This window comes from Hermetia illucens, chromosome 1 (assembly GCF_905115235.1).
Source record: "Hermetia illucens chromosome 1, iHerIll2.2.curated.20191125, whole genome shotgun sequence".
Taxonomy (NCBI): domain Eukaryota; kingdom Metazoa; phylum Arthropoda; class Insecta; order Diptera; family Stratiomyidae; genus Hermetia; species Hermetia illucens.
The window spans coordinates 161711242-161737805 of NC_051849.1; the positions used below are offsets into that span (position 1 = coordinate 161711242).

A 26564-nucleotide genomic window follows, 5' to 3' on the forward strand; every position below is an offset into this window, starting at 1 on the left:
ATCGCCTTCAGAATTTCCGCAGTGCCTTTGTTATGGATTATCGGCTAATATATTTTTGCAAGGAATATACATTGAATTGTTTTTATGACGCCCACAATTTTAGAATGTGGTTTTTTTAAGAGGATTTTGAAAGCATGGCGTTGAATTTAGGTTAATTTTTGTATAAATAAAATTGAAAGTGAGTGATCTCCATTCATTGGGATAAAGGATATAAATCCATCCATTATTTAGGCGCTCTATTCAGTCATTTCCAAATAATCTTTAGCGCTCTTACAGAAATTGCTATCAACTGGTATTTGGCGATAATACCAAGATATCACTTCTTCCAAGAATCACAGATCTCCGAACAAATTTCATTCAAATCTATTTGATTGCCTGAACCTATTTGCAGTCAGTCGTGGAAACCCACAGTAGTTTCCTAGCTTATCGCATAAACATTCATATTTACATCGTAACATTTATAATTCTTGTACACAGTTTTTCCCCAAAATTTATCGATTAGCGGAAAACCAGTCTCTGAGGAGACTTGGAATACAAAATAGCCTTCTGGAAATTTCCCTTTTACCGGAAAGTGTATGTATTCGTATCATGCGCTAGTCATAATTAAGACACTTATCACTTTGATAACAATTTTCTGGCACGTTCTTCACATTTAGGAAAAATCCAAAGACTTGATCTCGTTTTGATTCTACGCCCAGATTCATTTTAGTATTTAATTGATATGCATTTATTTAATATGCACAGTTGTATTATCTGTTGGACATGCGCGTTACTAACTGCATTTTCATTGTATGATGTTTCTCTTTAATTTCTTCACTTGAATGGATTATACGGAATTTCTAATTGACCACTTTAAACTGGATTTAGTTGGGTTTATTAAATTGCAAACTCGGAGGTTATCTACATGAGATGTGTAAAGATCATCGCTTAAAAAGCTCAAGACCGCAATATATTCTTGATATGTATATCAAATATATGTATATTTTATTTTATGAGAGTCATGATTAAAACTGATCTTTTTTTCCTGCGATTGTCTGATGTAAGATCAACAATCATTAAATAAGGTTGAGAGAGAATGCCTCTTATTTGGACCAAATGTGTCGAAAAAATGATATGAGTGAAGCAATCTAGCCAGCAGTGTACATCAGCTCACTTCTGGAACCCAATTGTATCCATCTTCTATAAATATCAATAACGGTTTGATTTACAAATCTACCATGAAAATAAAGGCGCATATCCAAGCAAAGCTCCCTAAGACACATCTCTTGGACGAAATATACACCGTGAAGGGCAATTAATTTTTCAGTAGGCTATTAAATACGGATTTAATGCATATATAAATTGTAAGTATTTCTAACACACTAAATGATATTACCTCTACCATAAATATATACTGCAAAATTTAGCTATTGCGTCGAACTTTGCACTTTCTGGATAGAATATTAAATATGGAAGAAAAAAGATTCTAATGGGGAGAATGGCTAGAGTAATTGATTGTTAAAAGTATCATTTCAGTCGTAGCGGATATGTAGAGTAGTTTACATTTGTTGTTGAGAATAAAACTACAATCCTAGCCATGGAAAAATGGCAGGAATGTTACAATAAATGAAGATAACCTTCTATAAACTTCGTCGCGCGGGCAAGAACGCAATTTTTAGATTATTGAAGTATTATTCAAAACTGACAAACGAACACAGAACTCGAATAAATCTGGAAAAAGACAAAATCAATAACACATAAATCAAATAATTTTAAAATCAGCAGTTACTTCGAGAGCCAGTTGTTCCCTTGTTCATGCCTTTTCTAGAAGAAAAATCTGCACATAAAAATGTGAAAAATGGTTACTGAAATTTTGTTTCTATTTGAAACAATAAGAAGTATTCCAAAACAAATGCTGTTCTGAAATCTTTTATTTTTTGGAAAACCATTGTATTGTATATACTAGCTATGAAGGGAAAAATTGTAATGAAAATTCATCATTCTAACAGAGTTTACCAAGCAATATCTTTTTGCATCATACTCAATAATATAATTTTATATAGGTATATGCTGTTTGAAGCTTTTCTCATCGTCCTTTCCGTAAACTAGATCCAGTATCTTGGAAAAGGAAAAGGTTTCCCTTTCTTTTCTTCATTAATTAAATCATACATCTGAAAACTATATAAACTTCAATAATGGATTTACCGAAGCTTATCCTTTTTGGCTACAAAGTAATTTCTAGCTGAAAGTAGGGAAATTTCCTTCAATTTCATCACTCGAAATCCTGTCTACGATAACACTCAAAAATGCGAAATGTAATATACCTTTCATTCAATTTCTAACATCCAAACTATGTGTTTTGCCTACAAAGCGCACGCAGTGCAGATTCTTATATAACCTTTGAAACATAACCCATAATGTAGAAAATAATACTAAAGTTTGCATCTTCCTTAAGCTGGCGCGTGTATACATTTGATTTGCTACTGAACCTAATTTGCATATAATCGACGTAGAATGCGAAGTGCCGGAATATATTTAACACTTGTTAGAAGTTTATCACATTTGCATACTATTTTAGTAACTTAAACCATAAGTTTGCATACAACTGTAATTTACGTAAATGCCAGTGCTTTACTGCACAATGTTTCAAATCATTATCTGATGTTTTTGGTATAATATTTTTATTTAGTAGTTGGTTGAGACTTTTGTTGCTTTTTAAAATTTGAATTGAAACAGATAAATAACTCCATCTAAACAAAGGGAAGTGTTTTTTTTTTTTAATTTAGAACTAAACGTTTCTTCTATATCAAGATTTTTAAAAATGTTTTCATCATTTTTAAAAACTTTTCTTAACATTTTGCTTAAGAATTTGAAGCAGTCCTAAGTCTGCATTCACTGGATGGCGGATCGGACCAGTTGGGAAACAACTCTCCTAAACTAGCAACCAAATTTGCACAGAAATAGACGACTTATGTTTTCGTAACGGCAGAGACAATTCATCAGATGCTCCTCACCTATCCCTGGGTGCAGCCTGATCGAAGTGGTTCTCCGGAAAGACATTTATTTATATTATAGAAAAAAATCGCCACAAAAATCAAATAATGTTAAAAAAAAATTCTCAGAAAACTCGTATTTTTATGTCCTCTAAAATTAATAATAATAATAATCGTTGGCACAACAATCCATATTGGATCAGGGCCTTGAAGTGTGTTAGAGCACTTCATTCAAGACCGTAACGGTACACTACAGTACACTGTAGGAGGCAATGTGGTCAGCATTGCGCTCGCCCGAGATTATTACCCTGATTTGACTCAGGTACTCATTCACAGCTGAGTCGACTGGTATCCGATGTCAAATCACGATACAAATCCCACTGCCGCCAGCGAGATTTGAACCGCGACCTTCCGTACGACAGCCTTGTGCTCTAACCACTCAACTATCCGGACACAAAATTGGGATTCTTTAATAATTTTCAATAAAGTACAGCCTGCGTTGTTAGAAACTGTTTCTGCTAATTCTAGAATGACTTCAACTAATAAACTATTCTCACAACATATTTGAGATTATATTGAGCGTCCAGTACTATGCCTACGAACTTTAGCCCTAGAGGGGCTTATTTTTTTTCTTCAAAAATATTGTGAATTTCAGGTATTGGTCCATTCAACCCATTCTCCATCAACATAGAATATTCAAAAGCAGAAAGCTCTTATTATTGGGGCTTGATCCTCGAAATATCAACAAAGGTGAAATTCTGTTACAGTTTGGTGACAAATAATTTTATATTTTCAAAATTGGGCAAATAAGAAGTTCAAAAGTGTGAAATTAAGAATTACTTCTGCACACTTTTTAGAAAGCCCATGCGCGCATATGAATATCACGTAATAGGCATAACAATCGAATTCGATTAACTTTAATATGAATTCGTTATTTTCCCAAATTGCAATTGCAATAAACATGAAGACAACATTCAGCAATTTAGAGATATTAACTAAAATTGAATCAATTTTATCATTGTTTTGCCTGTGTATTATTACAAGTCGCATCAATTTTATTTCCCTTTCGAAACCTTTTTATATAATTTAATTTACTTATTAAACAATTGAAGAAACATCTCATTATACGCGTTCCAGAAACAAAACTATTATATATTTTTTTACAAAAAAAATACATGTGGTTTAAATTACAATTGGAATGCAAAGAAAAAAATCACAAAAAGATTTTCATAAATGACTGGGTAATTTGTACTGTGATCACTAGACCAGAAGATGATATGTTGTTGTGATGAGGAATGTTGAATGTAATTTGTTCTATAATACTAATTTCAAAGATTATGCCAATTTCAAGGAATGGTGCACTCTATTTATTTCCATTTATCTTACTTTTTATCCATATTTCTATAGGTAAATAAATTCATTGTAAAATCGCGGAGATTATGATTCATATAGCTATTTGCATTCAAATATGATTACAAGCTTCAATTCAAAGAAAAAATCAGATTGATTCAATTTCAGAAAACCGGTAAAAGTTGATGATTTTAATTTGATTGAAATTATTCTCTTGTTCTTTGTTATTATCACGTTTTTATACTAATTTATGTCTGCACTATGGTTAGGCATATTGATGCGAACAATGGTTAAGATAATTATCTGATTTGAGTTACATAATCATGTACCAATGTAGAAAAAGTAGGAGATGTATGTATTGTGCAGGTTTTTCTTCTAGACGTTACTTAGAACATGTAATTGTTTGTCTAGTTCGCGAGGCGCCAGATTATTTTCTCTTAAAAAGTACGCAGTACTTCAAAGGAATCTTTAGTTTCATTTGAAAAAAAAAAATGTTATTTAATTTGTTTTGAAAGTTAGGGAAATACTTATAAAATTATTTGCAATTAATTGGTAAATAATTGATAGTAGTTTTATTTAATGCCTTTTTTTATCTTCTATTTTATTATTGTATATTTCGCAATCTTTCGTAAGTGAACAGAAAGAATCAACATCATTAACAATATTAAGAGAAAAAATCATTTATAAAGTCAACTATATTACATTTTTTTACATACATAAGACCATGTGGAGCGATGATATCAATGCTGATCTTTACACACTTCTGTACTCTGTCCATTCACAGTTTACATGATTTTCTGTTCTAATCAGAACAAAGTCCATATTTATTCTATTTGAGGGGTAACTGATTACTTATTTCAATGAATGACTTAGCTCTTGGGAACGGGATTATAAATTGCCTGCATGCCTGAAGCGTGATAATTAAATATTTAATGTTTGAGTGTCTTTGGACCTAATAAATATCTTAAATTAGTCGACATTATATTTCTGAATGGATTTATGTTAGTTTATAAAGTTAGAAATTATCTACTACTTTTGAGGGAAACCAAATGATAGTTTTATAATATCCTAAAGTATTATTTTCAAATACTAGCATATTTTCTACTTCTTTGAGCGGAAAATATTGACAAGTAAAATTGCTAGTTTTGAGAGCATTGACAGAAATGTTTCCAAAAAATAAGTCAAATATGATTTTCTACTATTACCTACTTGAGATCTGTATGAATTTTTGTGCCAGAAAATCTTTTGTATTTTTTTTTTATAGAAAGAACATGGAATCCGTTCTATTCGCCTTATATTATATTTGGTTAGACAAGGAAGATATCTAGGATAGACCATAATAAAAAATCATTTAGCCCCAATATGAGATGTAACTATTATTTCGATTTTACAAAATCAGTTAAAGTAGTACTACCCAGAGAGGTTATTGATCTCTTTAAATGTTAAGGTTACCGCAATGAGAAACCAATACAATATCACGCCTTGTTCAAATGCTATCCGCTATCACTTTTGAAGGTTTCCAATAATGTAATAAAAAAAGTATTACACGATGTGGTTTTTCCATAACAAAGCTTCAATTCAATATTTTTCTTACAAATTTTATCGCTGACGAAAGCTTGCGAATACAAAACCAAATATCAACCCAGAAAAACCCCAACAAAAAAATGTCATCACATATGTAACTCTAAATCAACAATCGAACAGACTGGAAACAAACAATAAGTAGAAAGTAAATAGTAGGGCAACAAATGAATTTTGCAGCTGAATTTAAATCAGTGTATCTCTGCTAATTTAATTCACACGAATATTTTTTTTTATTGTCTCACCTTCGCATTTCCGCTTTATTACCAAATACCACTTGAATTCTGTAAAAGTGCATACACATGCTCAAGTGCAGCTTTACACTGTAGACAAATGGAAGACATTGAATATTAAATCAGGCCCTTACAGATCGTGCGTGCAGTTATACAGAAAAAAAAACTAGACAAGATTACGGAGCCATATTTGAATTGACATAGGAATGATGCTGTCCATCTTAATTTGTATGAATATTAGTTGCGCAACTATCAATCAGTTTCAATAGAAAAAATTCAAGTTTTATTAATTATAGTATAGCAGAGAAAAATGAGGTTTGAGGTTGAGTGGTTGTTACATGAGAATTGAAGTGTGAGAACATTGAAATTATATTGAAAAAGTCGACTTGAACGGCTGAAAAAAAATTGTGGTTGCTAAACAGGATAAAATGGGAAATTTTTAGTTTTCATCTATTACAAGAGAATTTACTCAATAATAAATCAAATGACCGATTGGTAATGAGAAACGTATAGTTTGATAAATGGTATGATTTTAGTTTCAATGGTTGGCTACTAGCAAATATAAGGCTGCGAAAAAAAGGAAACGCCAAGGGCAGGAATTTTCCCTTCGTCCAAATTGTTCGGGAGTGCCTTGAGCCTTCTTCGCTACTTATATTTCTTTTCCTTCTTGTAACACAAAAACAAGTCGGGAAACCTGAAGCTGAACGCTTCAGGTACGAAAGGTTTTGTGCATTTCTTAGTACGTAGCACGTAATATATGCATATACAATATTATGTGAGAATATCTACTTTCGGATGATATTGACATTTATAGCCTTGAATTTGCAAAGAAGCGGCAACTTTGACGTACTATAACTTTGTTAGCAATAGTACGATTTCCACCAAACTTGGTAACGTCATGCTCTATATTACACCCTATATTGTTGCGAAATTTCATGGTCCTAGCATGAATTTAAGGGGGGTTTTGCAGCGAATTACTAAAAATTATAGTAATCTACTATTATTAACTTTATTTGTGCAGATATCAGTGTGGAAGGTATTTTGGAGCCCAGGCACCATATAGTGGCAGCCTCCTGATTTTTTTCAGATTTTTCGGTTGGGTAGTTTCTGAGAATGGCCCCCGTAAAGGAATGGTCACTTTCAACCCCCCGCACTCCCCACCTTTCAAACAAATATCAAAACTAAGACCGTTTTCGAAAAGTACTAACTCAGGCCTTTAATTTGATACCCCACATGACTATATTTGATGAAAAAAAAAATTACACCCCCCTTTTGCATGTATGGGGACCTCCCCTTAAATTCGACGTAAGAGGATGTAACTCACTGTATGCGTGAGCGTTCACAGTTCCCACCTTTTTACCAAATTTGGTGTCAATCGCTGTAACCGTTTCCGATAAAAATGCGTGTGACGGACAGACAGACAGACAGACAGACAGACAGACAGACGGACAGACAGACAGACAGACAGACGGTAGACCGATTTTAATAAGGTTTTGTGTTTACACAAAACCTTAAAAATGGAATGTAATTATGAAAATAAACGCAAAAGCCGGTATTTTAGTAAAGAAGAGCAAGAACAATAGTTACAACAAAACATTGTTTTTCATTTGCAAGGGATAATCCACAACGAATGAGAAATTTTGTGTGTTTAATTTCAATTAAAAGAAAAAACTATAAATAAATGCCATCTCATGGCATTTACTTTGTTTCACAACAACTTTCTTCTTCAATAGTTGCAAACGATTATGTCTTGCAGATTTACATCATTTCCAAATATTGAAATATTTTCAGTTCATTAGAGCCCCTTCTAATAATTGGATATTAGAAAACAGCATCTTTCACCTCCAAATAGCAAGTTTATGCTTCAACACCCTCCAACCTCCCCTCCTGATTGAATAAACGTTCTCCCTGTACTTACTGAATTTGAGAATAAGAGGAAAAAAGAGGTTGCGTTCCATAAGATTGTGTGGTGCATTCTGTACCCTTTTATCGGAGATATTAATAATTTTGAAAAAATAATCCAAGTGAATAGAATTTTCCATCGGTTGACTGTCCGATCTCCTCACTGGATGAACATTAAGGAAGCTTACACGGTACTGTTTCCAACTGAAAGGAGTAATAGATAATCGAAAAAGCTGCACGCGAACAAGTAATGCCGTTCCAAAAGAATTGTCTTACATGAAGCAAAACAATACATACCCGAGGAAGACCTCTGTTACCTCAAGCAAGGAAATACATACCCAAGGTGTTAATTCATCAGCCCGAGTTTCCCAGATGCTTCTAGCACTGTAGTCATATGATTAAATAATCACTTCCAAGTCATTAATTCATTGACGGCAAACTTTTAATGTTAATCGCATTACCCACTTCTCTTCTAGTAAAATGATGGAGTGAATTTGAATTACAAAGTGATTTCGCTCCTTGTTGATGTTCAAAGAATCCGACCCATGAATATAAAACTACTAACTGCACTTCCTTTGTATTTCTCACTGCCTCTGTGAATTTGCATTATGCAACAACGGACATATGTTTTCTGCAATAATATATACTATAATTGTTTACTTCTTCCATTACATTTGCGGTTGCTAGGCGTTCTTGTTTGCTGCAGTATTGAAATCCACAAGGTGAATTTAACATCTTCATAAACATTTGTATATGAAGTAGCAAAAATGCAAAAAATTATTGCATTATTTTGATTTACAAAAATATATTTAAACTACTTGTGATATATACTGTCTGCAACAGGTTTCTCTTTAACTTTTTTTCGGTCAAGTGAGGGCATAAACACAAAGAAATTAGGTCAAAGCTTTAGTTGGGTAATATTACTTCGTTACAAAGTCTACGGGCTTTAGAGTCACTATTAAGGGGGAGAGTTAAGTCTGATGGAACAATTTTTTTTTTCATTTCCTTTATTACATTTTGGAGATATCGAATGCGATTAATTATTATTTAAGGTATCTCTTTTGAGTGTCTTCTATTTGAAGAATAGTTTTGAATAAACATCAAAATGACTTCTATTTCCCATTATATCTAGAAAACAGGTAAAGATTTTGTCAATAATGGGACTAAACATTTGATATTTTTACAAACATTCAATTCTGTTAAATACCACTTGGTTCACCTATTTCAAATAATCTTTTATTATCATGATCTTTCGGATAATCTTTTGTAATCATGACCTCCCTTATCTGAAAAGTAATATTGAATAAACATTTCAAATGACCAGCATTTCTCAGTATATTTATGAAACGCCTCTATATTAAGAGGGTGGGTGAATGATGGATCATATATTGCTCATTTTGTTGATATATATAATCATATTTCTCGTATCTTTGATATCTGCTATCCCTTTTATTTTCAGTAATAATCTTGAATGAATGTTACAAATGGCGAAAATTCCTCGTCGTATCTACAAGACCCCTCCTAAAGAGCTCTATTACAAGCTAATTTCGGTTGAAAAAGCTGACTAATACCTATCTTCGATGTATGCCATGGTTAAAATAAAGCTTAGATACGTCTCTATGAGCTTCGTATACTCAATGTACAAGTTTAAGATAATTTCAGCGTTTGTCATCGTGTAATAAAGTTTAATGCCTGTTTGGATTTAATTTCTAACTATGAAAAAGAATGAAATCGCCGCTCATTTTAGATACTATACAAGCTACATATTGTAGGTATTTATCTCTTCTCGTCTATTTTAATTAATGACTTCGTTTCTATTTTACTATTTCGTAGTAATGCTATGACTTAGACCGTCAATAATCGCAAATAACATGCTAGGCTTTAAAATCGGATTAAACTGGATATATTGGGCGCCGGTGTCATTTTACATGTTATCGACAGGGGCTGAATTTAAACATGTATTCACCCATCGATTCATTCAGTAAACAGATACAAAGAATCGGTTTTTTTTTAGTAAATTTCATTATAATTTTAGTATGGTGTAGAATTGAGTAGTTTCAGTCACTTTTAACTGGGTAGAGCTGCACACATATGTAAATATATGAAGATGTTGTTGCACGACTGATTGGTGTGACATGAGTTTCATATTTGCATATTAAGTGTGAAATATTTCTGCACATTTACAAGTAAATTCATGGGGTTTTTTGTTTTGTACTGAAATTCCGCGACACGATGATTGATATTTCCCAGAATTGATCATCTTGAGGGGAATTACATGGTATATTTATTGATATCAGGAAGTTCACTTTAATTGAAAATTTCAAGGTATATTTGTATTGTTATCGAGAATCAGATATCATCAATAAAATAACCGGAAAAGGTTGTAAAAATTCGTTATTCGCAGGCTTTATCTTGGCTTCAACCTTCGGCGATATAATGGATGGGCTATTTGAGCGTGAGCCTGTCATGCTCTCGGTTCAAATCTTGGCTCCGGTCATGGCTGTTTGCGATGTTTTTGTGCAGCTCAAACTGCTCTGGGCTTGTTACTTGCGTTGCATTAACTGTGAGAGGTGCATCATCCAACATCATTTTCGCTTGAATACTTTCAGGACATTATACCCACCTAATTAAAAAAATGTTCCGCGAATCCAATATTATAAAAGGCCAAAGATTTTACCAGATGAAATGAACCAGGCCACAGTAAAAGCAAGTATCTTCCATTCGAAGATTCAATCCAACACTTTCATCACACCAATGAATTGGCACATATCATGGGTCGCAGGCAACAATTACCTGCAACCCAAGCCATATCATACAAAATCACTAAGAGCAGCTCATCTATGCCGAGAGACCCCATCATACACTAACTAACTATAAAAATGTCTGTCAAATCATGTAAATAAAAAGGCATTTAATTGCAATCATGTCTGAGATTCATGATCAGTGCAAAAATTGAATAACCCTTTCGAGTTGCTCTAACCATATAAAAAGTTCTAAGAAAAAGCAGATTCTCTTAAGATTTATTGCTTTCAAGTTCAACTGCTACTATACACCTCAGTCGGCAAACGTTATACAATTTAACGATATTTTAAGGTGCGTCGTGTTATTATGCAGTTATACAAGATCCGTCTATTCTTTCAAAGCAAAGTAAAGCAATGAAAAATGTTTATGGCAATTTTCAGAAAATAATTTATTTTTCATCTATCCCCTATACACGTAAGTATTCATATAGCATACATATTGGCAGAAACCACAATTGCGTCAATTTGACGAGTAAATGGATATGACGCAAATATTGTTTCTTTTCATTGTATTTGTGTCCAATATGTTGTATGTTTGTAATAAGTCTTGAAGGAAAACATGTCAGAGGCAGTATAGCAGTTATTAATTGTTTTTGTCACTGAATATGTTTTCTACTTCTAAAACTATTTAATATGGCGCAATAGGACATGGTTGACTGGATTTCTCGGTAGGAAGGGGTGAATGTCCTTTGAATTTGCTAATCAATTCGGAAATTAATTGTATTATTAGTAAAGGGGAGTTTTCCCAAATTGTCTTTTCACTAGGAATGTGTTTTGCATATTTACAAAGATGTCCTCGTACCCTCGAATAAGAATCCAAGTTATCTCATAGATGTTTTCTTCGGCTTTGTGTTTTTCTCAGTGCTGTAGGCTTATCAAAGCATTAAGGGTGGGTGTGTTGTGATGGTTTTGCTTCCCGAAGACCTAGCAGGCCAAAAGTCAGCGCACTGATGCGGCTCTGATGGCTCCCGAGGGAATGAGTATCAGGCTGTTGCCCAGGATACCAACGATCATAATGTGTTGGCTGTATTGCTTCTTTCAGTTGATAAGTTGCTCCTGTCCTTTAGTATGATCCTTTAGGGGCTGCTGTATGAATCTGATCATTTGGCCTTATGATTCCACGGAGTTCACAGTTTATTGATTTGGCAGCTCCAATTTTAGCAAGTAGGACTTCCCATATGAAAAAAGGATAATTAGCCTGTTTAGAGTTTTTGTCAGGGTAACGGGACCTGTGAATCAGGGCTTGCGAAGTATTTCGCTGTAGATGAAGAAACTTTTTTGTCTCCAAAGTGTCAGATGTTGCTGGGGAAAGGTCTGATTTACCATGCCTAAACCCAGTCTTGGCAGCCTCATATGCTTTGTCATTGGAGTGGGTCTCACTACGCCCGGGACGCCATAAGATAACCACATTATCCAAATTTGCTCACTCCATTTCACATGTAAAAGCAAGGGTTTATTTAAAGTTGGTGAAGACGTATTGCACATTGTACACAATCTTCTTTCTGTCGAAAATGTGTACAAATCTCCTATGATTAGATCATTGTTGGTGTCAAAGCGTTGCAATTAATTGTTGAGAAAGTGTAGGGGTTATCCGCCTTATACCTAATGATATCTCTTGCTGCATTGAGTAACAGTGAAGGAGGAGGCTCTTTGATGTGTGACATGGAAAGTGTAATGGGGACGAATTCCACCATCTAAGAGATGTGGTGGTTGGTGATTCGATCTTCTTGTGTTATATTTGACTGCCTGAGGGCTAGGCACCCTTTTGTGATGTAGTCGACATGGTCCCTCATTGTCAATTGTACCGGACATCTACTGCATTCATTCGCAATCGTAACACCTTCTCAACTAAAGCAAAAATATATATTGTATTTTCAGAAATAGTTATCGTTTCTGATACTTTTAACATCCCCTCCTTGATTTTTATTTCATGAACTACATTATTCTCCTTTTCAGCACCTTAACCAAAATATAAGTTTCCAACTTATTCTAATCTCTAATTTTAACAGAAGAACTAAAGTACATTTATTCATATGTTTATTATATTCCAAAAATAAATCACAGCAGAGCATTCACTCAAGTGGCATTTTTCCGCTTTTCCATAGAACCCAGCAATTTCAATCGTCATATTATGCCTACCTCTCGCATACATGCTAGAAAATATAATAACTAGAACAAATGCACTTAAGCAAGTAAAGTTTCAACCCCAGGTCAAGCGTAAATTTCCTTTTACATATTTCGAAAGTCATACGTTTTCTAAATTTAAATATTTTAAATATACAACCATTGACGTAACCTTATATTCATAAAACTTCTAAAACACTGACCGCTGGGGGCATGACTATGCTGTAATATTTCCTGGCTGGAGTTGACGCTTGTACACTTATTTCAGTCGTATTACGAATATGGTAAAATTGAATGCTATTTTTAAATACAAACAGTTATAATTTCAATTCTCATCAACCAGATATTACCATTGATTTAAGATACTTTTATAAAAAGTGCCTCTTGTACAATAACTAAAAATAAGATCTCCTTGCCGATACTTAGTGCCTTGATATTTTGCTTAAAATAAATTTATTGATTTTGTATATTGTCCGCAGATAAAAGATTTTTCTGTTTCCTTTATATTGTATGTGATATAGGCAGGTGTATTTAAACAAATGGTTACTCATATTCATTTATTTCTAAACTTAGCGTAAATCAATATTATGCATGGTGCTTTTAATGATAATATTTTGTTCATGTCATACCGTTGGAAAAATCTATATCTGCTATGAATAGAATGGAAAAAGATGTACGTAGAGTACTAATGAAGTTATTACGTGCAAGTATGTTTTGGAAAATATTCTGGCACATTCATCGATATTTGGGGGTTATTAATGGAAATTTACTGACTATAGGTGAAATTGATAAACTCATTTAAGGAAGTAATTCTTGATTAGATTGATTTTCAATTAATTATTTTTTAATTATGCTTAAAAGCCACGATGGAGCGTTCTCAAGGTCATTTCTCATCCTTTTTCCATTCAGGTAGTCTGGAAATTTCTAAACTTTCCAGAATCTCCAATGTTCCTCGTACCGCATGTAACATTTCATAGTTCTGCGTGGGAATGTTTTCGTTGTTTTTTACCACGTGCTTGGCTAGTGATGAATTCTCTTTCACTTTCCCTTCTTTGACGGTACCTTTGCGTCTTCTTTATTGGCCACAAGTTCAGCAAAAGAAACAAATTTGTAGAGAATTTTTGTTATCGGATAAAATCTTTTATTTAAGTAACACAAAGACTATGTTTTTGGACCAAACTGTCCCATCCATCAGTGTGCTATCTCCAGAGAGACAGACCTTCTCAAGAAAAGCATAATGATAAAGGAAATAGTTGGTTAACGAAATACAGTATCTTTGGCTACTTCAATAAAAAATGTTATCTAATAGCCGATATTTTTTGTTATGCTACGGGCTTTTTCACTTTAGAGGAAGGTCGGTTATTCCTGAAGGAAGTTGGGAAAAGGATAGACCCCAACTGGTGTAAAAGCCGGAATTGAATGTAATTCTCTAGTGCCCAACTGTTATGTTCCCTTAACGGAAAATTTTTTTTCAATTCACAAAAAAAACTTGTGTTGAACGAAAAATAATTCTTTTTTAAGATTTAGGCAACTCATATTTCATGGCCCCGAAGGTCTCTGTTATGGCAAATTTTCACCGTGCACTCAAATGAGAAAGTCCTGATTCCCCAAGGTTGATTGCTTTTATTTCACTTTAATTTCTGGACTATATTCCATTGACTTTGATCCCCATTGTATTATAATGAAATTCAATTAAATTGCCGAGCATTACAAAATTACGCAGCGGATGACCCTATGATTGAACCGTTTGCATTATCAGAAAAATGGAGTTAATTAACGAAACATTCCACCATCGCCATATACAATATCAAGCATGTAACTACGGAAATTCCATACCAAAACAGGCGTAAACCAGTTTCAGTGAAATTCGACCCAAAAAAGTTTCATTGCTATATTGATAATTACGCTCTAATCAAAATAATAAACAATAAAAAAAATTATAAATTCAAACTAACCGCAGTCGACGCCGTCTGGATTTCTTGAAGCCGACGAACGCCTGACATTTTTATTTGTTATTATATTTGCCTACCCTCCAACATTCAAAGTAAGGAAAAATACAGTAATGTATTCAGTGTGGACAAATTTATGATGAAATTGTGCAAATAGTAATAAAATGAATCTAAATGGATAGTACGTAGAGAATAAGTATGTAAAAGATAGGGTGGTAAAGGGAGGCGGTTATCATGGCCGTAAAATATTGGTTATTATCAGATCAATGAATTTACCGAGAAATTATTTTTGTTGCGTAGATATTTTCATATTTTCAGAATTACACTTGTTTTGGATAAATACTCATAAATTGCTAATTATAGATATACGTATCTCCTTTGGTTTGGGTCGAAATGAGATTGTACTTTGTATTTAGTATGAAGGCCAAATTTCCATAGCGCAATTAGTTGTACTTTGAATTGGGACAGATAATTTTAGAGATGATTTCTGGGTCATAATCCAAGCAATTGGGTAGCTTTTGTTTTAGATTAGATTTTCATTGAATGGTGTACAACCTAATTGGCATCCTGTTTCCTATCTAAGTTGACGCGAAGTAGATAAACCCATTTATTATGTGTATATTTCGGATGTTTAATTCCCCGAAATTTTTGTATGTAATTACGTTACTATCTAATCTTATATTTGTATGTATTGAATCACTCAATTTAATTCAGTGAATGAACGTTTATACCATATTAAAAGACGCTCAATAGGTGCTAATTCATTCACCCCGAATTCGTTACGAGTGTACCCAAAACAATTCTGCTTCAGTCCAATTTCTCTAGACCATGAGCAAGGGCATACATTCTTGCATATCTTATGGAAGTTTTCCTTTAGTTATTGAACCTATTATACTCAGTCCTTCGTATCTTTTATCAGAAAGACAATAATGATAACGCGTCAAAAAAAAAATCCCATCAAAATTTAATTTAATATATTTTAAATAAAAGATAGCAATCTCATATGCTAAATTGATAGTAACAATAAAAATAAACACTAGTGGCGCCTAAAATAAAACAAATCAGAAGAAACCTAGATTTATGTACATTTTTTATCAAGTTGATTCGCCATTGTCTTTGGAGCGTCCAATGAAGGTTAGATGAATAAAATGAAATTGTCGTTATCAACGGTGATACATAGGTACCGCGCAAATTTTAACCCATTAATTAAGTTGGTGTAATATATCATTTGATTTCTAGCAATGATAATAGAACAGGTCAACTTCTACGTGTTCTTCTAAATATAAATGGATGATAGTCCATATCACATAGAATCCAACCTTTTTTCATGTAGTGAATCGATGTGTTCCCCTCATAATTGGTAGATCGTATGAGTCGAGCCTTTTGAAATAATCAACGAATATATAAATAAACTGTAAGAAAACTCTCCAAGTTTTCCATTTGCCTGTAGGAACGGACGATTGTATTGTACTCAACGCGCCTTTATGTAGATGATGAAGATCGCGCTAGAGGAAACCGGTAGCGATCAGTTTTCAATTGATAGATGAATCTCTCATCGTGTGAACAAGCTATAGCAACAATAGCGACATTTTTAAGCTTCGTTATTTATTGAGTTGTGAGACAGCTCTTAGATTGTTTTAAATTGAATGCTCAATTTATTTTGCAAGAGAATGTACCGAGATCACTTATATACTCGTATAGTTATGGAGCGTATATGAGACAGTGATGCATTTTGAAATTGCTAGAAAGATTTCGATTATTTTTGGGGGCGCATTAATAGAAATATGTGACAATTTTCTGGGCGAATGTTCCCATTTGGATTCAATCAGCGCCTTTTACTTTTTAAATTAGTTAAAAGATCTTCATAGAAAGAATTATAGTCATTTAATTCCATGCAAAGTAGATCGTCTGGCAAAATTGAGAGTGCTTTGATTGGGTTGGCAATTAGGTTCTTGTGAACTCCTGGAATGGGTTTGTGTGACGTGGGTCCAAAATACTTAACACATACCTAAATTTTCGACAAGTTTTGTTCCATTATTTCCACAATCGTTAATTCGTTAATCGTTCTTTCTAAACATTCTCCTCTACGTCAACCAGCATCTTTGTTATAATGCTGGTCTGTTTATATCTGTGATTGCATCGATCACCATTTTCGAGGTTCTTCCATAATAATGTCTTTTCGTATCGTATTCGACAATGGAATGTCATTTTTTTCTTCGGTGCTGCTCATCTAAGCTAAGTTCATTTCATATACTGCGGCCTGGAATGAGTAGAGTTCGTCGACAGTTACATACTACATTGATTTTGCCAGTGACCGATTTTTCTCCTTAGAATTTTTCACATTTCATATTTATTTCCTGTAACGAAGCACAACTACGAGAAAGCCCCGAAATTTGCTTTATAATTTTTTTAATAATTAAAAATGGCAAAAGTATATCCTCTACAAAATGCTTTTCTTGAGTGGCAATTGCAGGAACACCTTCTAGAAATCTTCTTCTTTTGATGGCCTTAAAATTGTTAAAACTTTTCTATTGTTCTTTTTCATTTTTGAAAACAAAGAAATCTGCTTCGAAGAGATCTGGTGTATAGGTAGGTCCCGCCCCTGAAGGAAGATCATCCATAGTTAATGTTTGGGTCTTTTTTAACCGTTTAAACATTTTTGACAATTTGAACAACTTAAACAGTTACTCTCAAAGCTTTTTGTAATATGTGAGAAGTTTCGGTAAAGGTTGCTTTCTTTCTTCCTCATCGCGAACAAAATCACGAGAACGCAAAACACAAAAATGTCTACTCACTTCAGTGAGCAATCATTACTAAGTTTCAACACGTCTCTATCAACTATCTGAAAAAAACGACAGTGCTATCGATATTATTGCCAACCGATAGTCCTTCGATGTTCATTGATGTTAGTGATGCCTTGTACAGAGGCTTATCCTCGTTATCCATACCAACATAGGAACATAGGTGGTGTATATACCAGTTTCAAATATTAACAAATCAAGCAGCATTGGTAGTTTTAGTTTTCTCCTTAAATCAGCCCCTTCCTTAGTTTGTCCAAAGCGAGCTGAACTCTTATGGGACAATCATTTTTAAATTTAATTCTTTCCTTCATTTTTCGTTTCGTTTTATTGTGGAGAATTTGACATTGCATATCCAAATAAAAGTAGGCCCGACGTATAGATACTCCGCACACTAAAATTGGCATCCATACAACTATATGACCGCTGGGCTACCGTAGCAAAAGGTCCCTTGTTATGCGTAGTCTCTCTAATACTCCAGTATGGCGACGGCTTTACTGAGATGAGAAAGTGCGTTATTCCATAAAGTTACTTTTATCTAACTCCATCTTTAGCAGCCCTGAAGCAAAATCCAGACCTTTTGTGTTGTACTTCAATTTTTGATGTGCTAAACCTTGTGACGAATCTGACACATGTTGAAGTGTGCTTATGCAAATCTCACACAAATTATTATCGATCGTTTTTGAAAAAAAGGAGCGAAACCACTCCAGACTCTCTAGTTCGAATTCCAGTTGCGTCATGGGTGTTTGTGTTCGGCCTTGCGCTTCTCCCGTTCTTGTAGCCTTAGACTCAATGATGTACATTGAGTGTGATGAAAGTGGAACTGACAGTCCCATTGAAAATGGAGTATCCAAAAACTAACAACAATAAACAGAGACTGTTTGAATGCGTTATGCTCCACAAAGAAATGGACAAAGGAAATATATACACATATGTATATATTATATATACATAAATATAAAGGTATGATATCCAACTATGACGAAAGTGCACGCGCAAATTCATAAAAATACTTTTTCATATGCATGTTTCTTAAAAATTACACTTGGACGTGGTTGGAAAACGCAGCGCTTCAGTATTGCCGTCCAACGGAAACGTCTTTTATGAGGTAAGAATAATTATTAGCTCATGTCGCACATTGTCAGTCGTCGAATTTAAGGTAAAACCATAATGAGTGACCGAAAATAATTATTTAGCTACACAAAAGAAATACCTCTCACCACATTGAAGAATATACGCAGTTACTTACTTGCCACCCTATATAATGAAGGACATAAAATCTGCTTTTGTTCTAGAAACTCAATTATCTCAGGTCGGAAATTTGTGGGATTATAATTTGATGAAAAGCACTCTAAGAAAATTCAACTAAAGCACATTTCCTGCTGAAAGTGGGTAATTGAAAATGTAGCTCCGAGCCAGGTTGATGAAATTAAATTTAATTGAGAGATGAGGTGGGAGAATTGAAACCTCATCCTGAACACCCCATGTCAAATTTCATAATTTCATCTTATTGCCCATTATATTTCTTATCTCTCAATTTCCGTCTCCTCAGCTATGTCTAAAGCACTTATCCTTCCCCATAATAACGTCCTTTTTAATTTACCTCTCGATCAATGATTATCCTTTCGTTTGAAGTTGAATTTCGTTAGCCTTTATTCCACTAACCTAAAGGACCTTTCATGGCTGATTTCCCATCTAAACGAAAAACATCAATGTCGATTGGCTGTCTTGACTTAAAATTGTTTTTAATGGAATCATATCCTCAGCTGGAAAATTTCAAAGGTGGCATCGTCATTGAATGGTAAATTGAAATGCCGGTAAAATACCCATGAACGTCACTAAAGGGCAAGGACAAGCGCAGCTTATCAACGGAACTATGGGCACTAAAGAGGACGAAGAGGGTTGATATTTTTGCGAGCCGAATCCTTTTCAACATTGGAACGTTGCCTTTCACAGCCTACAAGATATATGTTGTGTCCTAGCTTTATTGATTTTCCTCTGTGAGAAGCCAACAGGATGAAACGGTTCTGGGATCCGGCTTAGGGTAGCCGGCAAATGAGCGGTGCGGAGGTGAATATAAAAGGCTCGTGTGAAGCTGCGGACATGTACCGAAGAAGCTTAGAAACATTTATTCGCGTGTTACGATAAAAAAGCTTTTTTCCTGGTTTGAACTTCATAGAGGTCATATTATGCCGTTGAATTGTGTTAGGCTGTAGTGGCTAATAATGGAGTTCAGCGGATGTCACTCATGTCGACGTCTATGACGTAAAATATTAAAATATTTCAATTGATTAATGCAAGTCATGCACGAAAGATATGATACTTAATGGCTGTTTAGCGTTCCAAAGATACTCTTCAGTTTATCGCGGGATAATGTGCGCGTTTGCATGGAGTCATCGTTTGCGTGTTGCTTAACAGAATAAAAATTGACCGGTATTTTGGTGCTTTATTGAGAAAGAAAAATACATCCCCCTAAGTTAAGAAGATACTGTTTCGGACCGCCTCAATATCTTTCATCTATTAAATTAGTTGCAAATAGATCTTTATCATGTACTACGCATTGTAATTGACTCAGGTCATATTTTTGAACTGTCGTCGTCGTTTCAGTTCCAGAAACGACGGTCGTTTCATTAGAACCACTGGCGGAAGCTATTATCACCAAATGATAAGAATAATATGAACCTGTAGCGCCTTGCATAATAGTTGGCAACAATTAGTAATTTTTTCCGGGAAGAAGCTCATGCGTGACAATGATATTACAACCGTTTAACGACAGTTGGTGCACTGCACCAGAGTTTTTAGCTAATTAAGTTTGTAATATCAAGACAAGCGAATAACCGTTAGAATCCAGATAATTGAACATTTCTTCCAGTGATAAGGAAAATTATACAGAAATAGTTTATATTTGCTTTCAAAATTCCATAAAACGTGCCCCGCATACTAGTCCCGGAAAGTTTGGCCAGATACTAGAATAATTTTGGAAACATATTGGATCAAGAATATACGACAATTTATTTTTATTTAAACCAAAAGAATTGGCAATCATTCCGAGCACCTTGGGAAAAAATATTCTGATTAGTTAACATCATAATAATCCCACAAAAAAAATGACAAAAGAAACCGGACGGAAATAGAGGAACTTAGGAAAACCAAGATAGACGCAATTAGTTAAACTAGCAAATACGCAGAATTGTGAGACATCGGCGATAAAGGCGGAAAGAGAACTTGAAGATGATAAAATTTTCAGTCAGATTTCTAAGAAGTAAAAGTTAAGACCGGAAAATAAACAGATATTCATCGATTATTGCCGCAATTTCTAGAGAGAAAGTTCTAGGAAAGGAGGGGCTCTTTTTATCCTTTCTCTAGAATTATATTTTCAGAGACTGGGCTACTGAGTACTAAGTTTCGAGTACAATGGGCCACCACGGCCTGAGTGCTCAGAAGCTATAGCTTTTCTCCCATCACACACGCACAAGTACTAAGTTGCCAATTATGCTTGGGAGAATCTGCCTGTTCGTCACTTGAGATGGCTTCATTGAATGTAGGTGGTATTTAGCTCTGCAAACCCAGGTTCTAAGAATTCTGGGACTCAGAATAACAATTAGAAATGATTTGCACTTTCACGGCTTTTCATGTGGCAAGTATTATTTAGTAAGTCCTTAGAAAATGGCACGAATAAAGCGCGTGTCATAAGGATGAAATTATAGGGAATGTTCTCCATTGTTTCGATTACTTCTTGGAAATGGATTTGAAAAGATGTCATTTACCCTATGCTTTCCCCCAGAAGCTTAGTATGATTTCTCGACATTGATGGTTCGATGGATTTCCTTATATGCATATGCGTAAACACCGTTCTAAATTTCATGTGATATATCTTTAAAGCTAACGGATTTGAATTTCTTCACATCTATTTGTTAACTTCTTGATCTACCAAGCAACTAGATTTTACTGTTCCTACTTTAGGATAACTCCATCTGGTATTGCCTTACGGTTGATTGAGACAAGTTCGACTTCAACCGTTACGAATTAGATTTTTTACTGGCGGACTAGGTAGGAAGTTGTCGGAAGGATTCGACCTTGCGAGTCTTTCATCAAAGAATGCAACTCTGTCGGTCACTCGTTATGTGCTCTAAATACCCCAAATCTCACGTTACCTATTAGTCGTATACCAAAGTACTCTCAACTTGTTCAACACCGAGATATGCACTCATCTTAAATTCTTCATAAGCCTTAATCCCTCAATATCAAAACGCACTTAAAACCTCCAGTCGCTTATGTGGTATGCTTGAAGAATTCGATGAATTCGTAGAAGGCAGTTGCATTCTCCGAACCTGGCCAAATTCCTCAAAAATTGTATCACTTCCTAGCGTTGAATGGAACGGTTAATCGTTCCAAAAAGTCCAATAGGGACTTAACGTAATCCTTGCACAAGAGCAGAACCGCACAATTGTCTTCCTCCTACCCATAGCTCCATGACACCTAGGTATCGTAATAAAATGTTTATATCTTCGTTTATTTGGAATTCCAGTTATTGAAATAAACTGAAATTAAAATTAAATAATCCTAAAGGCGGTTTATCCACTAAAAAAAAACGAAAACTTTGCCCTAATTGGACAGAAATATGACGTCAAACGTCAATTTTGTGTAGCAAAATTCGTGGCCGATATTAAGTTTTTTTTGCTAAAAATGCATTGCAACGCCAAACTTTGGCAGAGCTCATTGACATAACTATTCCAAATACGTCAATTTGTCCCTTCTACTATTTTAAATACAGTCATTCACAAAACCTGCTCAACAAGTCCTTAAAAACGTTAGCTTCAGGGTAAACCTCAAGAAACGCTTAGATACAACGTTCATCTCAACAATTACGTGGTCTTCTGGGATACAGTACCGTGTTCGTTTTCCAATTTCTACTTTGAAAGTTAACGTCATTCACATGTTAACCTTCAATTCTAGGCGCAACGAAGCCATTTGTTTTGAAGTGCATGCTACTCCTAGTTCTGGAACAGTGGCTTATTTGGAAGTTGAATATGTTGAAGGCAAAGATGACAATTATAATAGATAGCCACTGAATATGAAGAGGTTTCGAAACGATTTATACATACAGTAGCAGATTCTGGATTTGTTATTTTGATAGGTTTGTCTAATCAGCCACCGATCCTTACGGTTGCATCTGCTATAGGCTCAACCAAAACTTTTTAACAATCGATAAATTAAGCTGGAAGCGTTGAATTGTATGTAAACCTTTTTTTTTGTAAATTGAAGGAGTCCTGTGTCTCATTCACTTAATTATGGGCGACACTAATTGAAGATAATCCTTTTCTCTCCCTTTTTGGTGTAAGATACCAAAAAGAGGAATAGGTTCACGAAAACGTGGGAAACAGCTTCTCCCCGAATGTTCCAATTTATGAAAAGAAAATTCCTTTTAATTCAACCAACTTAAGCCTAAACCAGGGAGAGGTAATTACTAAAATTATTCATTGATTTAAGGTCAAGAGTTTTAATTTTATTTCAAAGGCAAATCAGGCGGTTTTCACTCATTACAATTCGTGATGACAACGTGTTCACGATTGAATAAAAGGGAGCCAAAATCCCGCTCTTGAAAAAGGTCACAGTAATGATGGAGAGGTTGGATAGAGTGACCATGAAAGATGAAGAAATTGACTACATTTTCCTAGTTTCACGGCAATCTAGCCCCGTCTTTTGCCATGATCTTTCCTCAGTTCTCAGGGAGCGGCAGCAAAATGTCAGCAACTATTTTCTTAGTCTCATTGTCTACTCACTTCCTGTGATCGGTTTTTATTAATATTTAGCTCTGTTTCAATAATTTCATGCTAAGCATGAAGCATGAAGAAGCACATGACGGCGAGGGCATTTCAGATTATTACCGAGGGAAAAATTAATTATATTTTCGTCAAGAAAAATATATTTCTAACCGCAACACCTGTTCTTCCACTTTCTCCGTCTCCATCCTTGATCTATGACTTTGAAATATTTCTCCCATCTGCTCCTCCCACCTATAAATTCTTGTCTAAATGTTTAGACGCCAGCTCTTATATTTATAAAGTCATTTCGTCATTTCACCTACACAAGGCATCACACTTCAAAAATAATTCTAAAATAAAAACAATCTCCACCAAATTCTCTCTTCTTCGCAATTACGTCTCCCAAACGAGAAAGAAAAATCTTATTTTAAATTCTCACGTGATTGATTTCCTATCATGAGGTCTACGATTTTTTTCTTCTATTTTTTCGGTGTTTTGTTATCACGCAACAACAGACCACCGTCGCCATTATAAAAATAAAATCTCTGGTGCGAATTTTCTATATACGTTTTTGTTCCATTATTCTTATGATCGACAATGACACATTTGCAGGACTTTCCCACTTTTTTAATGAAAGAGATAACCTTTGAGGTTCATAATTTGAGAATTTGCTATCTTAAAAAATAAATAAATGTAACCTATGTTGTAAACAAACTTTATGAGCTGCAGGAATTTATGGCACAATAAGATAAAATTCAAGGGAAGGCGAGAATTTTACGACTCAATTGACCATTCATCGAAAATAAAGAGATGTTTTGATTAGAATTTTTATTTTTATTAGAGAAAACAATGAGGCAATGACCTTAATATTTATAATCTTCAGAAACTCACTTAGGTTTCTATTTTATCCTAAAGTTTGATATTTTATAATTACTTTTAAAGCTCGTCCACGCAAGTGTTCGGATGGTTTTGTGGCTGGAGTGCTAGGCTATCTCAGCGGAAGGTCGTGGTTCAAGTGTCACTAGTGACAGAAGGATTTGATATCGACTCAATTGTAAATGAGTACCTGGATCAAATCAGACCACATTACCTAGTCCCGTAGTGTATCTCTACGTTCTTGAATGCAATACAATTCGTAGGTTGACTATTAAAAGGACATTTTCTAAGCAAAATTGGATTTTATTCAATGATATTTTTTCTGATAAACGGGGCGAAAGGTAATTCTAGCACTCAGCACTTTCTTACTTCTGTAGACTAACATAAATATCCATGACTCTGTCTGGGTTTGAAACCCAAGGTAGGAGGATGGGTTGGCGGAATCTCAATTACTTCAGCTGTCACATCGTCACTCATTAACAAAATCTTCTTCAAGAGTGAGACATTCATGCAACCGACGTCTATATGGTGCTTTGATAGGGCAGGCATTCTTTCCTCCCTCATTTGGAGTTTTTATTTCGCAAATCCTTTCGCTCAGCTGACTGTCAATTCAATTTTGGAATATAGGGAGGAATTTATGTTTCATTCGTATTGGCATACCGCACGAAAAATCATCATTTTTAATTTGCTGAAACAACTTCAAGCAGACGGTAAACCTGAATCGTTTAGACTCTGCACATCTTGAAGCCTCAGCTCCTATGCCGTAAATTATTCAGTATCAAGATCTCTGAGTACAAAACACGGTAATCGGAAATTATCCTGGTATCAAAAAAAAATGTGCATTTTCTATCATAGTTTCATCAAGAGAGGGGGGGGGAGGGCTTGCGTGACGACTTTAACCGTCATGCCAGTCTCTTAGTTCAAAACTTCACAGCAGCAACTGTAGCTGTGAAAAAGGAAGGCCTAAGAGAGTACGATCTGAGAGAGAACATATGAATAAATATTTTATTACAAAAGTCAGTTAAGAGCATCTAAATATCACTTGTATAGTAGATCCATCCTCGGACAAGTTTGACCCATATTCGCTATATATTTGTCAATAGTGATGCCATCCTACTAACTTGTTGAGTGATGTATTAATATTCCCCATTGATCACTGATGACATTTCATTTTCATGGTTTCTACAGTTTATGGTTATTAGTCAAAAAGCCTTTAGCACCTGGCCCGGTTAAAAAATATCGGAAAATTCCAGGTTATTATAATATTTCTACAATTTCGATCACACTATGTCCTTGAAGCTTTTGACGCGGAACTTTCACTTCCATGATGATCAGAAAATCCGAGTCCTTCAGTGAAAACATACAAAACAGTATGAACCTCAAGGTTAAACTCAACTGGCTAACTACGTAACAAATGTGAAATTACGAAGTCCAACAAGAGTATGTAAAGAAATATAAATAGACTCAATTCGACCTTGTAAGATTCACATTCGTGAATATCATCTTTAGCATTACCTGAAATTTGACTAGAATATGCGAAAATTGTTGGTTTTGAAACAAAAAACTATTGTAAATCACCAACACATGCATTACGTGCAGAATTATATAACAAACCATGCTCCAAATATCTGCAAAGCCACTTAGTCATTTCTGGTTTACTGGTCTAGCGAAAATCTTCTATTTTAGAAAAATGCTAAACTAAATCAAAATTCACTTAAAATATGCATGCTATTCATCAACCAAAAAAAAACTATATATGCCCCCATGTCTAGACAGACACATTTACATTGTGTATTTCTCTTCAAATTTTAAATAATCCCACTCAAAACATTTACTATTGCTTTAACAATATGCAACGTGACTTCAAAAAGCATTTTTGCGATAATTTATGGTCAAATGACAACGCAATAAAAGAAATGAAATATTCGCATTTCACATCAGTGAATATGTCTGCAATGCATTCGCGTATCGTATAGTAAATCTGCATTGTAATTGCAGTTTGTCACGTTTTAAAATTGTGATTTTCCAATAAATTCGCTTTGGGTTCACGCAGGGCCGAGGTCCTAGGATTCTCACTTTGTCTAGGTAAAATATACGAGCGAATAGAAAGTTACATTAGCAATAGCAAACGATCAGGTCAAGGAGCCGCAAGCCAAAAGCATGCAAGTCTAATTTAGTTCACTTCTATTAGATGCAGTTTTCGACCGCAGTTC

The 26564-nt window shown here is 34.5% G+C and overlaps 1 protein-coding gene across 3 annotated transcripts in view; it reads left to right on the forward strand.

The window, feature by feature from the left end:
• The window catches only part of LOC119646689 (protein pinocchio), a 220109-nt gene that overhangs the window by 181906 nt on the left and 11639 nt on the right, over nucleotides 1-26564 (forward strand). The window lies entirely within an intron of this gene.